We start from the raw sequence: 17,534 nt of genomic DNA, 5'->3' as shown, positions 1-17,534 counted from the left end.
CTCTCTCGCTGTGTCTCTCTCTGTCAAATAAATAAATAAAATCTTAAAAAAATAAATAAATAAATAAAAACAGCATGCCTAAGGCAGTGACTGATTACTACTGACAGTTCTTGCTTTTTTATAAAAAGTCAGAATTTATTTAAATGATGCATTTCTTTATAGATCCTTAAATGCCTGACAAAAATATGGGAATATGTCTAAATAATTTAACCTAAATTTTAAGAAATACTTTTAGTTGAAAATCCCACAGAAATAAAGTCTCTGAAACTTAAATGAACATGCATAGCAGTGATTAATTTGACGAATCTCAGAAATGGCTTTCTTTAAAGAATGTGATGCAATTGTAAATATAGAATGCAGTGACATTTGTTAAATGAGCTAACGAGTGTCAAAAATGTTAAATGGGTTGTTTATTAAAGACAATTATGCATTTAGCCTTGGAGGTCAGTAAGAATGGAGGTGGGAAGAGGGAGAGAAGGAACTGCCCTTTCCAACAGAGGGCCAAAGCAGGCTTAGACCTCAACAAAATTCTGAGGCCAGTGGCCTTGTATCTTTTCCCTCCAATCTCCATCTGCTCCTCCTTTCCTGCTGTTCACCCCTGCAACTGCAAAAAGTATATTTACTACTCAAACGAAGCTTCAAGCCTACAGATTCCAGACCCAGAGAGAGAAACTGCAACAAGCTTTCTTAACAGAGATACTGTTAAAACACTTACTTTGGGGGTGGCAACGGATTATCAAATTCACTGAAGTGGAAGTCTGAGAACCAGGATTCTGGCTCTAAGGTGGACGTCATCTGGGTAAACCACCCAATGTCTCCAATCCACAGTGTTTTTCATCTACAAAATAAAGGTGTGAGGCGAGGTGACTCCATCTCAGTTGATAAGTGAGCTGGTAAGACTACAGGATGCTAGTCTTGGCTCAAGAAAATATGCAATTTAAGAAAGAACACTTAAAGACTCTGAGAAAAATAATCCCTACCAGTAGAATTTCCGATCTGAAAGCAGGATATAAGGAAATTTATTTTATCTGCTGAGTGGAAGATTTTTGACGCCACTCAAAGCACACTTTTTTTTTTAAAGATTTTATTTTTTTAATTTTTATTTTTGTAAAGATTTTCTTTTTAAGTAATCTCTACACCCAACATGGGGCTCAAACTCACAACTCCAAGATCAAGAGTGGCATGCTTTACCGACTGAGCCAGGTAGGCGTCCCCAAACCACACTTTTAGAGGCCGGCTTCAGGTCGGAAGTCTGCTTTTACGCATCTCAAGCCTTACTGAACCGTAATCATTAGGGTTCCCAGGTCACTGAGCAATCAAAGCACTAAGGGACTTAAGAGAAGGCAGGATGGCCAGTTTTAACTGCACTCCTCCAGGCAGTGGTGTGAAGAAGCGTTACCTCCTACCCAAACTTTAAACCATTTGGAGCGGCTGAAAAGCATCCGGCTCTAAGTAACAGAGTAGTCAACCACAGAAGCTTAAACCATAAGGAACAAGAAGCTCCAAGCTCCGCTCCTCCATGGGTGGTCGGCAGGTTACTAGTTTCATCCACAGAATTAACACCTGCTGGTTACAAGGTGTCTGCCACATTCTAGGCAGCACAGCCTCTTATAACAGCTCCATAAGCAGGGCGGGATGAGTAGACACATGCAACTTTCTTCTCCTGCAGCTTTTGCTCTTATTAGAGAGGAAAATCTATCCCCCAGGCTACTTGCTCTTATATTGCACTGGCCAAAACTAGATTACATTTATTTCTTAACAGTTATGGATGCCAGGAAGCCCAAGATCAAGCTGCCAGCCAAATGCAAAAATCCTCAACAAAATACTAGCAAACCAAATTCAACAGCCTGGTAAAAGGATCACGCACCATGATGAAGTGGGATTTATCCCTGGGAGGCAATAATGGCTGAACATACACAAATCAATAATCACACACCACATTAACAAATTAAGAATAAAAATCATATGATTATCTCAATAGATGCAGAAAAAAGCATTTCTTGTATAAAGGCACTAATCCCACTCACAAGGGCTACACTCTCATGCCCTAATTACTTCCCAAAGACCCCACTCCAAATACCATCACATTGGGGATTAGGGCTTCAACATATAATATTTAGGGTGGGGGGCATACAGACATTCACCACCCACCAAAGGAGTTTTACCATTTCATTTTTTATTCTGGTGCTTAGCTTATTGTGTTTCTCTTGCTCTTCTGTTAAAAGAGTCTCTGTGTTGAATCAACTGCCAGGTTATTCCCAGGGAAGTGACTGGAGACATTTCCTTGGGAAGACTCTCTTGGCAGACAAACAAAATGCATACTGTCTGTTTCTGCGGCAGCCCAACAGAGTGCAGCACTGCACTGCTTACGCCCTCCCAGGGATGGAACTGTACCAGTTGTCAAATTAATTTCTTCTTTCTGAAATGTATAACACAGTTCATTCTGGGCTTCTGCCTGGTCAAGAATTTAGAGCCAAAACCTTAGACAAAGGGATTTTAATTGCATGCTGATAAAATGTCAAAATTAGTGTGCATAAGAGAGCTGTGCATTTTTTTTTTTAAGAAAAAGATGCCTCCAGGATTACAAGATAGATTTCCCCTTGTGAGTGAAATCCATTTTGTAACTCATCAGAACATCTTCAGCCTACGAGCAAATTATCATATTCTCTTCCATAAGCCGTTAGACCGTGTCTTTCTACTTTTTGGACTACACAGTAACACAGTACACTAAAATGAGTGGTCTGCAAATTTGGTTAACCTATTTTTAACTTTAAGTGGTAATTTTTACCTCCCCGTGAAAACCTTAATGATGAATAAGGGCCACTGTTTGGGGAAGTTGCTTATTCCACAGAACACAGCTGTTATGCCTCATGTTAAAGCATGAAGAGCTGAATCAGAAGGTCACCTTCTCTAACAGTCTTTCTCGCTTTAAAAAGAAACACCCAAAGACAACAAGGAAGTGGCTTGATTTTCGATGAGAGAAAAAGAGTTGCTCTAGGTTAAGGCAGAGCTTTTCAACCAAAGTAAGGTCCCACCATTGGTACCCAGATAGCCAGGGTGGGCTCTGGGGTTTACAGAAAAATTGCTAGAATTACCTAGAAATACAGAATCATCTCCCAAAGGGGAAGTTTTTGTTTCCAGGGGGTAAGACACATTCTCTGAGGGGGTGATTAATGAGAGGCAAGATGAAAAAGGTCTAAGACACTTGTCACTATCCTAAGTATAGTATTTAAACTACAAGCAAAAATGTATATATATATTTCTCTTTGAGGGGATGAAGTGCCCTTAGGGCACCTAGCTTACTCCACAGTCCAACTGGTTGTTCTTGGTGTCAACAAAACAGTTCATATATATATCTCAGTTTATAAAAACCTGCTCAACAAGTCTGAAGTTACAAAATAGAGGAACAAATACCCCACTATTCTCATGATCAAATTATAAGTCTCTTAGCTGCTGGAGTGTTTTCCACAGGCAGCTTGCAGCCTGGGAAAATGTCTAATTCCTCTGTTAGACCCTTTAGGGTCCACAGCCAGTGCCTCCTTATTTTGACTAATGGTGATTGCAAATGAACCCCCAGGTCACATAAGGACACTCACCACTGCTTTAAAGAGACCCTGTGTTAGGTCCTGGTGGAGGTAAAGGAGCTCCCTGTGTGCATGCGTATATTCCTAAACTTGTCAGAGGTTACAGCTAAGCAGCTTGAAGCAAAGATGAGGTGTAATTGTCAATGCAAGATTCACTGTGAAATGTTTTTTTTTCATCTTGTGTAATTTATTTTTTTAAATTTTTATTTAAACTCAACATATAATGTATTATTGATTTCAGAGATAGAGGTCAGTGATTCATCAGCTTTATATAATACCCAGTGCTCATTACATCATGTGCCCTCCTTAATGTCCATCACCCAGTTACCCCATCCCTCCACCCCCCTCCCATCCAGCAACCCTCAGTCTGTTTCCTATGATTAAGAGTCTCTTATGGTTTGTCTCCCTCTCTTTGTCTTGTTTCATTTTTTTCCTCTCTTCCCCTATGATCCTGTTTTGTTTCTTAAATTCCACATACGAGTGAGATCATATGATAATTGTCCTTCTCTGATTGACTTATTTCGCTTAGCTTAACACCCTCTAGTTCCAACCACATCATTGCAAATGGCAAGATTTCATTTTTTTGATGACTGAGTAGTAGTCCATTTTATATACACCACATCTTCTTTATCCATTCATCTGTCGATGGACATCTGGACTCTCTCCACAGTTTGGCTATTGTGGACATTGCTGCTATAAACACTGGGATGCAGGTGCCCCTTCACATCACTACATTTGTATCTTTGGGGTAAATACCCAGTAGTGCAATTGCTGGGTTGTAGGGTAGCTCTATTTTCACCTTTTTGGGGAACCTCCATACTGTTTTTCAGAGTGGTTGCACCAGCTTGCATTCCCACCAACAGTGTAGGAGGGTTCCCCTTTCTCCCCATCCCCGCCAACATCTGTCGTTTCCTGACTTGTTAATTTTAGCAATTCTGACTGGTGTGAGGTGGTAGCTCATTGTGGTTTTGATTTGTATTTCCCTGATGCTGAGTGATGTGGAGCATTTTTTCATGTGTCTGTTGGCCATTCGGATGTCTTCTTTGGAGAAATGTCTGTTCCTATTTTCTGCCCATTTCTTGACTGGATTTTTTGTTCTTTGGGTATTGAGTTTGATAAGTTCTTTATAGATTTTGGATACTAGCCCTTTATCTGATATGTCATTTGCAAATATCTTCTCCCATTCTGTCGGTTGTCTTTTGGTTTTGTCAATTGTTTCCTTTGCTGTGCAAAAGCTTTTAATCTTGATGAAGTCCCATAATTGTTGTTTACATAAACTTTGTTGGAGCTTACCATACATGCAGAAAATTACAAAAATATTAAGAGTGCAGCTCAATGGAGAATTCCTAGCAAGGAGACGGATCACAGGGAATTTACTGAAGGAGCAGTCAGCCTACGATTAAATGTTTTAGGGGAAAGGAGTGGCCAATGAAAAGACGACTGTGAAACCAAAGTAAGAAAGCTTGACACATGCCCCCAGAGTCTGAAGAACATAGAAACTGGTACCTATTCTCATCTAAAATGTGTAAGGTGAGGGACTGGTTAGAGCTGCCAGCCAAGAAAAGAGCAGGGTGGTGGAAGCCCACAGCACTCGTACCAGCTGTTTCCCAGACTGACATCACAGAAGGTCATCACAATGTCATCATCTTCATAGGGCCCCAGAAGGATGCCCATTGGGATGAGGAGAACCCAGGTAAGGTCTCTGGAATAGGACCTGAGCGGGAGTCATAATTTAGGAAGTACTGTATTTGAGCCAGAAAATGGTGTAATTACAAGGCCCATGGGGGGATGAAAGGGGAGAGGTGTGCCTAGAAATTCCCCAGCAGAGAAAGGGCAGCATTTGGACCTTCCCCATAACAAGGGGTATTTGCTATCAAGGAGAGGACTACACGTAGCTCCAGCTAATTTAAAAGACAGGCTGTTCTTTTTCTGTCATCCTCTTCCACAGCCAAACCCTGGAGGAGGCTGAGGTACAGAGCAGGTAAGCAGAAGGACGGACCCCACTGCTGGTCTGTGGGACTGCAGGTCAGCCCAGAGCTGAGTACAGAGGGTGGAGGTGAGGATAGGAGGTAAAATTTTGACTTAGTCAAGATAGGAGTTTTTAATACCTTGAAAACAGGCCTCTTGAGATAACTGAAAGAGACCAGAAATAGATGTCATTTGCCCAGAGCCAGAAAAGAAAATCCAACATGCTATGTCTGAGGACAGTTCATCCATAAACTGGCTACGTAAGTTTGACCATCCATAGCCAAGAGATGAAAAAAGTCTACTGGCTCTCATAAGGTTGTATGCAGCCTGGAGGCTTTGGATTCTGAGGCAGGGTTTTGGGTGAGATAAAGAAGCCTTTTAATTAAAGTCAGAGGGTAAGAGCAAGGTTACATAAGATTCTCCCTGGAACTTCAAAGCAGAAAAGATTAAAATGACAGCTTCGATGCCTTAACCATCCTAAGAGTAGACAGAAGTATTTATTGAGTATAGTCTAGGTTTTCTTCAGAAGCTAGGAGAAATAATCTCCTTCCCTGGTTATCACTTACGTACCTGGCCCTGTCACACCACACCTGGAGTCAAATATTTCATTCCAGGGACCTCACTTTCAGAGGGAGGTGGCCCTAAAGTAATATAAGCATTTTAAACAGGAGAGGAAGGGGATTCAAAGCCCTGGAAAACAAGCGAGTGGAAGGAACCTGGGATATTGAGTCTAAAGAGACACAAGGAGTCCATTTCAAGAGTTGTGGCTGGGTCATGGCAGCAGTTATCATGTGTGCCTCTAGATGGCACACCTGCCACTTTGTGAGCAGTTAGAGGGGAGCTGGTTTTGTCTTCAGAACCTTTGTGTCAAAATGGGGAGAGGGTCAAGACCAACAAGTAAGGCCATTCTGGGCTGGGGAGATCCCTCTCCCTTGAAATACCCAGTGTCAAAGAGAGAATTATTCTTCACACGTGGAATTGGAACTCCAGGCTAAGAAGCAGGTGAGGAATGGAATCGGATATTGGAGGCTTTGTTTTCCTAGGTCTGTCTCTCAAGGAAGAAAAATGTTCAGAGTTGGCTCCTGGGGGGTGGGGGCAATGAGAGGGATTCTGGCTTCTAATGCATGGTGAGGTTGGTCAGAATGGAAGAAAAAAAAATCAACAGAATCCCATATAATAGAATTCAAATAGAATTCCATATAATAATTTCAAGTTATTTTCAAGGCCCTCAAATTTCCATATTCCCTGTTGATATCACCAATTTGGAATTACAAAGGGATATGGGGGTTTCTGGTCCCACAGCTCTCTGGGTGAATAGTGAACAGCAGTGAAGAGTGGGGGGTGAATGGTGGTTAGTAGTAGAGCAGAGGTCCTGAAGTGCCAGACAGAACCATTTGCTTTTCTCATTGGGCCACAAAGCCAACTTTGGGTGTCATCACTGAAACCTGTGGGACACAATTTTGAAATATATAAAAACGAGACCATAACTCTTTGGCAAGTAACATCTTAAAATCTCACATTCATCTAAGAACTCTTGCCTCCTACTTCCTCTCCTCCTTTTTCATAGCGTCTGTAGTATATTTGAAGAACAGACATGAAAAATAAACTGCTTTTATGCCCTTTCAAAGAATCATTTTGAAACCTGAATGGTAGATTTATGGTAGGGATTTAAAATGGACCATCCACCCTAATCTAATGCTAGTCTTTTGGTACAAGGATGACAATGGACACACTACCGTTATCATAGGATCTCTGAGTAGTTTTATTTTTATTTGTAGTGGTGATGAGTTTAAACTGGTCCACTCAACAGTCTCCTAATGAACACATTTTGCAAGGCAGCAATTAGCTTAGATGTATAATCAATTCATGGAGGGGAGCAAATACACATGGATAAGGAAACAATAATTATGAATAACACTTATTGAATGCTTGGTATGTGCCAAGCCCTGCTCTAGTATTTTATTCACATGCATAATCTCATTTAATCATCACAGTAGCCTAATAAGATAAGAAATACTAGAAGTTCCCTCTTATCCACAAGAAATATATTCCAAGACTGCCAGTGGGTGCCTAAAACCAGAGATAGTACTGAACCCTAGATATACAATGTTTTCCTATACATACACCTGTGATGAAGTTGAATTTATAAATTAGTCACAGTAACAGTTTAACAACAATAGCAAAAAATAAAGTAGAATAGTCATACCAATATATGTAATAAAAGTTATATGAATGTGGTCTCCCCCGACCCAGCATCTTATTGTACTTTACCCTCCCCTTCTTCTTGTGATAATATGAGATGATGAAATGCCTACCTGATAAAATGAAGTGAGGTGAATAATGTAGGTATTGTTACATAGTGAGGCTATTACTGACCTTCTGACGATTCATCAGAAAGACAATCATCTGCTTCTGGACCATAACTGACCACAAGTCACCGAAACCACAGAAAGCAAAACTGCCAATAAGGGCAGACTACTAGATCATTATCTCTCCTTGTTATCAATGAGGAACCCAAGGCACAGCAAGGTTAAGTGACTATTCCAAAGCCAAACAACTTGGAAGTACTGCCCCCCGGATACTGCCCAGTCGGGCCTGTTCTTTTGTATTCATTCACACAATACCATAATAAGTCAATGCTCCCAATAATAGGACACAACCACTTTGCTCAGATATATGCAATTCCAAAATTTCTCCACATATCTACACCTTGTGTCCAGTCTTTAGCCTTTTGAAAACAGCTTAATACTAGTTGGGTCTGATTTAATGAAAATATTGAGAATGAATTCAAAGTTTCTAGTTAATATTTCTGAATGTACACTTTTGTTTTTGACATCTTAAAACAGCTGAAACTTTGAAAAATGGGTCAGTGATACAATTTTTCTCTTTAAGACAAATGAAAAATCCAGATATGTTAGTTATGGGCTGTAATTAATTTCACTCTTCAGTTTCCTCTAAAGATGATAGACTTTTCCTGCCTTGTAACACCCACTCCTCACTGCTGGTTTCAATCTTGGCAACATTTACAGAAAATACTATACAGGTCTCCTCGCTCTGCTCCTCTGAGACTTCATTCCTCCCACTTGACCCCTCCCTCTGTCCATGTGACACAGCATGTGCCAGGGGCAAGGGTTCTTGCACTGTTTTAAATCATTTGGGACAAGTTGCAGTTAAGACTCAGATTTCTGAAACAACAAACTGGACATAAAAGAAACAGGCTGTTAGGATCAGATTGCTATACTTAGGACAGAGGGGTTTATGTCCGAAAGAAATGGAAGCTCAGCAGATCTCAATGTTTGTGGAGCCTAGGGCTAGAGTAAAAATGTTGGCGAGGATGTGGAGAAAAGGGAAGTCTTATGCACTGTTGGTGGGAATGTAAATTGGTGCAGTCACTCTGGAAAACAGTATGGAGGTTCCTCAAAAATTAAAATAGAACTACCATATGATCCAGCATTTCCACTTCTGGGTATTTTTCTGAAGAAAATGAAAACACTGACTCAAAAAGACATATGCACCCCCATTTTCACTGTAGCATTATTTACAATAGCCAAGACATGGGAGCAACCTAAGTAACCACCAATGGATGAGTAGATAAAGAAAATGTGATCTTCAGCCATAGAAAAAAAGAAAACTTGCCATTCGTGACAACATGGCTGGAACTAGAGGGTATTATGTGCTAACTGAAATAAGTCACAGAAAGACAAATACCATATAATCTCATTAATGTGGAATCTAAAACAAAACTAACAAAACTGAATTCATAGATAACAGAGAACAGAGTGGTGGTTACTAGAGGCATGGAGTGGGGGGTGGGTGGGAGAAATGGGTAAGGTGAAAAAAAGGCACAAACCTCCAGTTATAGGTAAGTCATGGAATGTAATGTACAGCATGGTGATTACATTAACAATGCTGTATTGTATATTTGAAAGTTGCCAAGAGGGTTGATCTTAAAAGTTCTCATCACAAGAAAAAAATTTTTGTAACTACAAGTGGTGTTGGATATTAACTAGACTTACTGTGGTAATCAATTCACAATATATACAAATATAGAATCATTATGTTGTACACCTGATACTCATATAATGTTATATATCAATCATACCTCAATTAAAAAAGAAAAAACTTATTTTTAATTCTTGTTTCAAAATGTTATATTAAAATGAAAAGGCAAAATCATAATTATAATGAATGACTCTTAAAAACTATTTATTGGGGCACCTGGGTGGCTCAGTGGTTGCAATGTCTGACTCTTGATCTCAGGTCTTGATCTTAGAGTCGTGAGTTCAAGCCCCACATTGGGTGTGGAAGCTACTTTTTAAAATTAAATTAAATTAAATTAAAATAAAAGCTATTTTTTTAAATTTATTTATTTATTTGAAAGAGATACAGCAAGAGAGGGAACACAAGCAGGGGGAGTGGGAGAGGGAGAAGCAGGCAGGGAGCCCGATGCGGGGCTCGATCCCAGGACACTGGGATCATGACCTGAGCCGAAGGCAGACACTTAACGACTGAGCCACCCAGGTGCCCCAATAAAAGCTGTTTTTTGTGGTGAAAAACCCCTAACATAAAATTTACCATCTTAACTATTTTTAAGCATACTGGACAATATGTTAACTACATGCACCTTGTGCAACAGATCTGTAGAACTTTCTCATCATGAAAAACTGAAACTATATATATTGTTTTATACCCACTGAATAACTTCCCTTTTGCCCTCCCCCCTGCCCCTAGCAACTACTATTCTACTTTCTGTTTCTAAGAGTTTGACTACTTTAGATCTTCATATAAGTGAAATCATGCAGTATTTGTCTTCTTGTAACTGGTTTATTCCACTTAGCATAATATTCTCAAATTTTATCCATGTTGTAGCATTAGTGATATTTTGTTTTTTTGGAAATATTAAATCTCACTATGTTTTTTATAAAAATAATTTACAATTTTTGCCAGCCATGGAGGTGAGCCACTCAGATCTCACTTCCCAAGAGAAAAATGGCCATGAAGTATATAGTTATCAATGGCCTTTAGCCACACCTTCAGAATCCCGCCTCAGTGTGCAGTCTGAGGCTATGCCATCTCAAGGGAGCTCTCAGTTAGAGGCTGCAAGACAGGGAAACGAGGGGTTAGCCATTTCTGCTTAATCTAGGACTCCCTTCCTGGCAATCTTTGTACTAGAGATCCCCACTGTGCTGGTCAAGACTTTCTCAGAACTATATTGCAGTCAGAGGCTCCTCCTACCCAAACTTACTTCCTTTCCTCTCTCTCTTCATAGGTGTCAGACCTACACTGTGGTCTGAAGGCTTTCCTGACCCATTCCTGCTCCCTTTTCCCTTTAACAGACATTTCCCCAAATAAATCCCTTGTACTTCTGACTTTATCTTGGCATCTGTTTCCTGAAAAACCCAAATTGGTACAATTTTCTAGCATTTAGCATCCATTTAGCTGACAGCATATAGAATTGGCATGGCATTTTATTCTGGTCACATCTAGGCCCACATATATACAATATTTAAAATCATATGAATTAATATTGCAAACTGTCCCTTGGCCACCATTTGCAGTTTTTGTGAACACCATGCTCTGGAAACACAGATTGGAACATGAGGAGAAGCAAGAACATGGACACTTGGGCACTACTGAAAAATGATATTTTGTTGTGCAAGAATCTACTATATTCAAGTTACCTGAGAGGAGGCATTCAAAAGTTAACTAATTTGTCTTTTCTTTACTAAACATTTCTGCTACTCAAATTCTCACACTAAAGCAGTGTCCATCTCCAACGTCTGTAGTGGTAAAGCACAGACCTTCAGTGAGGCATTCAGATGCCAATGCCTATTGTTTAAAAGTACTTGGGGCAAAAGATGTGGATATATATTTCACTGGGTCCTGAACAGTATTGGCCCTGAAGATAGATGCATAATGTCACAGGATGTACTAGATGAGAGCCAAGCTCTGGATCTCAGTGACAGAGAACCTTACGTGTTTTCTGTACCTTTGAGTCAATACTGGTGTCTAAAGCACAGGGTTCAGGAAAGGAAACCCATGCTGCCTGGATCTAAAGACGGTGCTGACATTTTAAAATGGGCATCCAGACTTCTGGGGAAGACGACAGAGTAAGAGGATCCTAAGCTCACCTTGTCCCACAGATGCACCTAGAGAACACCGACATCAGTGTAAGAGATGCAGTTGGGAGCCAAACTGACCCAAACGATGGCCACAGGAGAAAGGGACACTGCAGGTTCAGAGAGGGGAGGATCAGACCCCACCCCAGACATCCCAGGCACTGCACTAGGTTGACGATTCCCCATAACATTTGACTTTGTAAACCAAAGGGGCTTAACTACTTAAGAATTAAGAACAATTAATTGTTCTTACAATTAGTGGGGCTTAACACCTGGAACTTTAAAAATCTGTGGGCTTGGCTCTAGGAAAGCTGGAGGGTGATGGAAAACTGAGTAACTGCCCTCAAAGAGAAAGCACAACAAACAGCCCTGCTGAGATACAGCACAGAAGCAGCAATTTGAAAGACACCTGGAGTGTATGGGAGGGAAATTTGTTTGCCAATCTCAGGGCCTGTGCTGGAGGAGCAGGGATCTTTGGGAGACTTCTATTAGAACAAAGGGGCTGGCAGGTGCCATTTCCATCTCTCACCCTCCTCCCCAGCCTAGATACACAAATCAGCACAGCAAAAAACACTCCCCACCTACCTTGCTAACAGCAGCCCCACTCCTGTACACTCCTATGGATCTTCCCTCTCCAACCTGGTCCCCTCCCATAGCAAACCTGCACAAACCTAGCTAACACCAAAAATAAGTATATTTGTAATAATCAGTCAAGGGACTCAAAAAATAAAAGGATGTAAAGTATGACTCCATATACTTAAAATGGGGGGGGGGGCAGGGAGTAAAGAATGGGTTCAAACTTTTTTTTTTTTAAAGATTTTATTTATTTATCTGACAGATAGAGAGACAGCGAGAGAGGGAACACAAGCAGGGCAAGTGGGAGAGGGAGAAGCAGGCTTCCCGCTGAGCAGGGAGCCCGATGCGGGGCTCGATCCCAGGACCCTGGGATCATGACCTGAGCCGAAGGCAGACGCTTAATGACTGAGCTACCCAGGCATCCCGAATGGGTTCAAACTTAAGCAACCATCAACTTAATATAGACTGCTATATGCAAAAATGTTATATATAAACCTAATGGTAACCACACATCAAAAATCAGTAATGGATATACAAAATAGAGAGAAAAGAATCCAAGTATATCACTAAAGAAAGCTAATTTATGGTGAGAAGAGACCAAGGGAAGAAAGAAACAGAGAAGAACTACAAAAACAACCATAAAACAAGTAATAGGGGGGCACCTGGGTGGCTCAGTCATTAAGCATCTGCCTTCGGCTCAGGTCATGATCCCAGGGTCCTGCGGATCAAGCCCCACATCGGGCTCCCTGCTCCACGGGAAGCCTGCCTCTCCTCTCCCACTCCCCCTGCTTGTGTTCGCTCTCTTGCTGTGTCTCTCTCTGTCAAATAAATAAATAAAATCTTTTTTAAAAAAAACAAACAAGTGATAGGGACACCTGGGTGGCTCAGTGGTTAAGTGTCTGCCTTTGGCTCAGGTCACGATCCCAGGGTCCTGGGATTGAGCCCCACATCGGGCTCCCTGTTCAGCGGGAAGCCTGCTTCTCCCTCTCCCACTCCCCCTGCTTGTGTTCCCTCTCTCGCTGTGTCTCTGTCAAATAAATAACTAAAATCTTTAAAAAAAAAAAAAGAAGAGGTGGTGCGTGTGTGTATAATAGAATATTATTCAGCCATAAAGAGGAATGAAATATTGCCATTTGCAATGACATGGATGGAGCTAGAGAGTATAATGCTAAATGACATAAGTCAGTCAGAGAAAGACAAAAACCACATGATTCCACTCATACATGGAATTAAAGAAACAAAAAAGAAATACTGGACAAGGCAAGAAAAATTTTCAAGACAAATTACCAGAAGAGAGGGAGCTACCAAGAGAGAAGGAAAGAGCTCTGGAGAGCTTCAGAGGCATACCTTCAAGTATTTGGCTGAGTGTTACTCTTTGAGTGCCTAAAAGGAAACTACCCAAGGCCAGGAAAAGAACCACTGGAAATGAGAAGGCCTGACAATTCCCAGAGGTCACATAGGGCTGGGAATGGTTTGTTTTAAATAATCCTGAGGGGAAAGATTTCATAATACATGGGGCATTGTGTAGAATCCTCAAGTGTGCCACTTTAGTAGTAGAGCTAAATTATCTCCTGACAGAAGGCAGCTCTAGACTTGCCCTGACAGAGAAAGCTTCAAAGTTAAAAGGATCCAACTCGTTCCAAGTAACTTAACTGTGTGCTGGGACAAAATCCAACACAATTTGAAGGAATACAACAAAATCAAACACTCAAAAATATGAAGTTCACAATGTCTAACATCTGATCATAAATCACCATGCATGCAAAAAAAGCAGGAAATATTACCTATAACCAGGAGATATTTTGATTTTAAAAAATGAGAAATGAAAAACATGATGAGTTAGCAAAGATACTGAAACAGTTATTATAACTATTCAAGACGGTAGAAAAAAACGACCATTATGAGGAGAGAAATGGAAGATATTAAAAAGAACTAAATGAGACTTTTAGAGATAAAAAATACAGTGTCTAGATGAGAAATATACTAGATGGTATTAATAACAGGCATGATGCTGCAGAGAAAAAGATAGCTGAACTTGAAGAAAGAGCAGTAAAACTATCTAAGGTGGACAGAATTCTAAGATGTACTCCCAAGACTTCATGTCCCTGGTGTACAAACCCCACATAATCCACGACTGTGAATATGAGAAATTTCACCTGGTGATTATGTTATGTTACATGACACAGATGATCTTAAGAAAGAGAGATTATCCATGCAGGCCTGACTTAAGGACATGGGCTTTTTGAAAGCAGAAAGTTTCTCTGGCTGATCACAGAGAGGAAGTTACAGATCAAAGCAAGAAAAGTATTCAAATCACTGTTATTGGCTTCACAATGGAGGAGACCATATGGTAAGAAATGTGGACAGTCTCTATTTCATAAGACCAACTATGAGCTGAGAGGCAGCAGGGAAGGGACCTCAATTCTGTAAGTCCAAGAAAATGAATTTTGTCAACAACCACTAAGCTTGGAAATGGATGCTAAGCCTCACATGAGAACCTCATTCCCAGTCAATACCTTGATTTCAACTTGTGAGGTCTTGAAGAGAGAATCCAGATATGTTGTGCCAGACTTCTGACTTATAAAACTGTGAGTTAATAAATGGATGTTATTTCAAGATTCAAAGTCTATGGTAATTTGTTATATAGCAGTAGAAAATTATCCATGAATGGGGCAGCAGTTAAGCATCCAACTCATGATATTGGCTCAGGTCATGATCTCGGGGTCATGACTGAACCCCACAATAGGCTCCCCACTCAGCGTAGAGTCTGCTTAAGACTCTCTCTCCCTCTGCCCCTCACGTGTGCTCTCTCTCTCAAAATAAATAAATCTTAAAAAAAAAAAATTACCCATGAAGCAGAGAGAAAAAAAGACTAACAAACACACACAGTATCAATGATTGTGAGCAATAGCAAGGATTCTAATATATGTGTAATTGGAGTCCTAGAAGAAAGGGGAAGGGCATAGTTAAAGATATAATTGCCAAAGTGTGTATAACATTTAGCCCAGTTATGCCCAATATATAATAAATGAAATTCTCATCATGTAAAATTTACTTTTATTCAATACTTCAAAAAAACTGGGAGTTGTAGAAATTAGTTTACTATTTAATTTACTGAAAAAGAAGTTACTAGATGAAATGTATTCAACCTATTAAAAAATAGTATGTAGATTTTATAGGCTCAATGCCTAAAAGTTGATCATAAAACTTGACCTGACATCAAGCATTTTCTAGGAAATTATCAGCATATTTCTGACCTCACAGAGCCTTATTTCATTAATAAATATCCAAATTAGCTGCTAGGTAAAAATCAAAATAATTTATTAAAATCAAGATCATCTGCCAAACAATCATTTCAAAAATATAAAACTCCAATGCCATCATTGTAGGAAGTCTCTACAACAATACCTAATGATCTCCACTACCTGATAGTCATGCCCTTGCGTACTCCCTCCCAGTGCTCTGGAATGGAATTATTGGCTCACTTCTAATGAACAGAATATGGCAGGAGTGAGAACAAGTTACTTTTGAGATTAAATTATAAGAAGACTGTGTTCTGTTTTGGGTTCTCTCTCTTTCTCTCTCTCTCATCACTAGCCCAATGGAAAGCCAGTTGCCATGTTTTGAGGCAACTCTGTGGAAAAACCCAATTGACTAGTGATTAAAGCCTGTCAACAACCACATATGTGGCCTTTGGAATGGATGCTAGCATTACCACCAGTCGAGCTGTTGGGTGAGACTACAACCCCAGCTTATAGCTTGATCACAACCCCCTAAGAGACCTGGAGCCAGAGGTCCCAGGTAAGCTGCACTCAGATTCCTGACACACAGGAATTCTTTCAAGCCTCTATGGGTTGGGAAAATTTGTCAAACAGCAGTAGAATATAGTTTAATTATTCAGCAGTTTAATCTTTTCCTGAAGAAATTCTGAAGATCCCTTTTAGATAATATAGGGGAAAATAACCCTTCTGGCTACTTTGTGTACCATAGCATTTTCATGGATCAGTAAACAAGTCAACGTGTAGCAGGCTATTACATGAAGATTCAAAATCTGTAATAATTTGGCACCATAATATATTCAACTATTGCCATCAATAAGCAGTATGATACAGAGATTGGAGTTTACCAGGAACCAAAGTAACACTTGGTTCATTTTATAATCTAAGAGAATTATTAGGTTCTTTTTAAAAGTGTTCCAGAGAGATATCTTTAATTGCTGGTGCTATGTTCAAGTTAAACAACTTTCTACCCACACAAATGGGTAAAATTATATGACTCACTAATTCTCCCACTGAACAGAGCTCCATGAAACCTTTTGGCCATCTGGCTAAGATAGTACCTTCGGGACTAATAACCTAAGCCTCTCTGGGACCTAACAATTATATCAGACTAATATATATAGCTCTTACTGGCTAAATAATATCCATGCTGGAGACATAAGATTTAAAAAAATGATTAAAATAACATTGGTTTAAAGTTTAAAGCTTATATTATTTGTCATTTACAGTTTCATTTGTTTCTCACCAAAAATCCTGTGTAATAGATATTTTTATCATAAGCACTTTTCACCATGCTTATTCTTTGCTATGTATCTAGGGCAGGGTTTGATAACTCTAGAATTCAAAGACAATTTGACACAAACAGAGTAAGTGTTGGTTCCTTAAGCCATGAAATGCCTGCATTAAAAAGTAAATAAGTCCATCATAATGAGAAAAATCCTACTACCCTACTGCCTTCCCAACCCACCATTGGCTGGACTTTGTTTTTTTTCTATTCCACATTGTTTAAGACTTTTTTTTTTTTTTTTGGAGGGGAGGTTTACTCTAGCTTAATGAGCCAAATTCTTTGAGCCAACAACTACCTTCCTTACAAGCCCATAAACAAAATTGACCATATTTGTTATGGGAAAAGGCAGTCCAATGACATGGTAATGACTGCCTACTGTGGAATTTTCATCTCCTGCAGAAATTTATGGCCTCATTCACCACAGCATCATATGCCTCCTAGAAAAAGAAGCAATGGGTAGTTTATTCCTGTCTAGAAATTGATGTGTAGCCAGGGGTAACATGTGCACATTCACATCTGCCTAAAGCAGGGTGTAAAATGTGCCCATGAATCAAAGATTCTCTAGTATTTTTAAATCATAGAAAGTCAGAACTAGCTGCAAGAGGCAGGCTTTGGGAGTTAAGGCTGCACTTTCCCAAAATATGCACCTTGATCTTTTGCTGCTCCATTTCCTGGACTGGAAGTTCTCTAGAAGTTCTTTTGACTCTAATGTTGTATTTGT

Source organism: Eumetopias jubatus, unplaced genomic scaffold (assembly GCF_037043125.1).
Source record: "Eumetopias jubatus isolate StellerSeaLion01/CBP00866 unplaced genomic scaffold, mEumJub1_p1.0 scaffold_14, whole genome shotgun sequence".
NCBI lineage: Eukaryota > Metazoa > Chordata > Mammalia > Carnivora > Otariidae > Eumetopias > Eumetopias jubatus.
The sequence above is the reverse complement of the archived record's forward strand: the minus strand, read 5'-3'. Positions refer to the sequence as shown.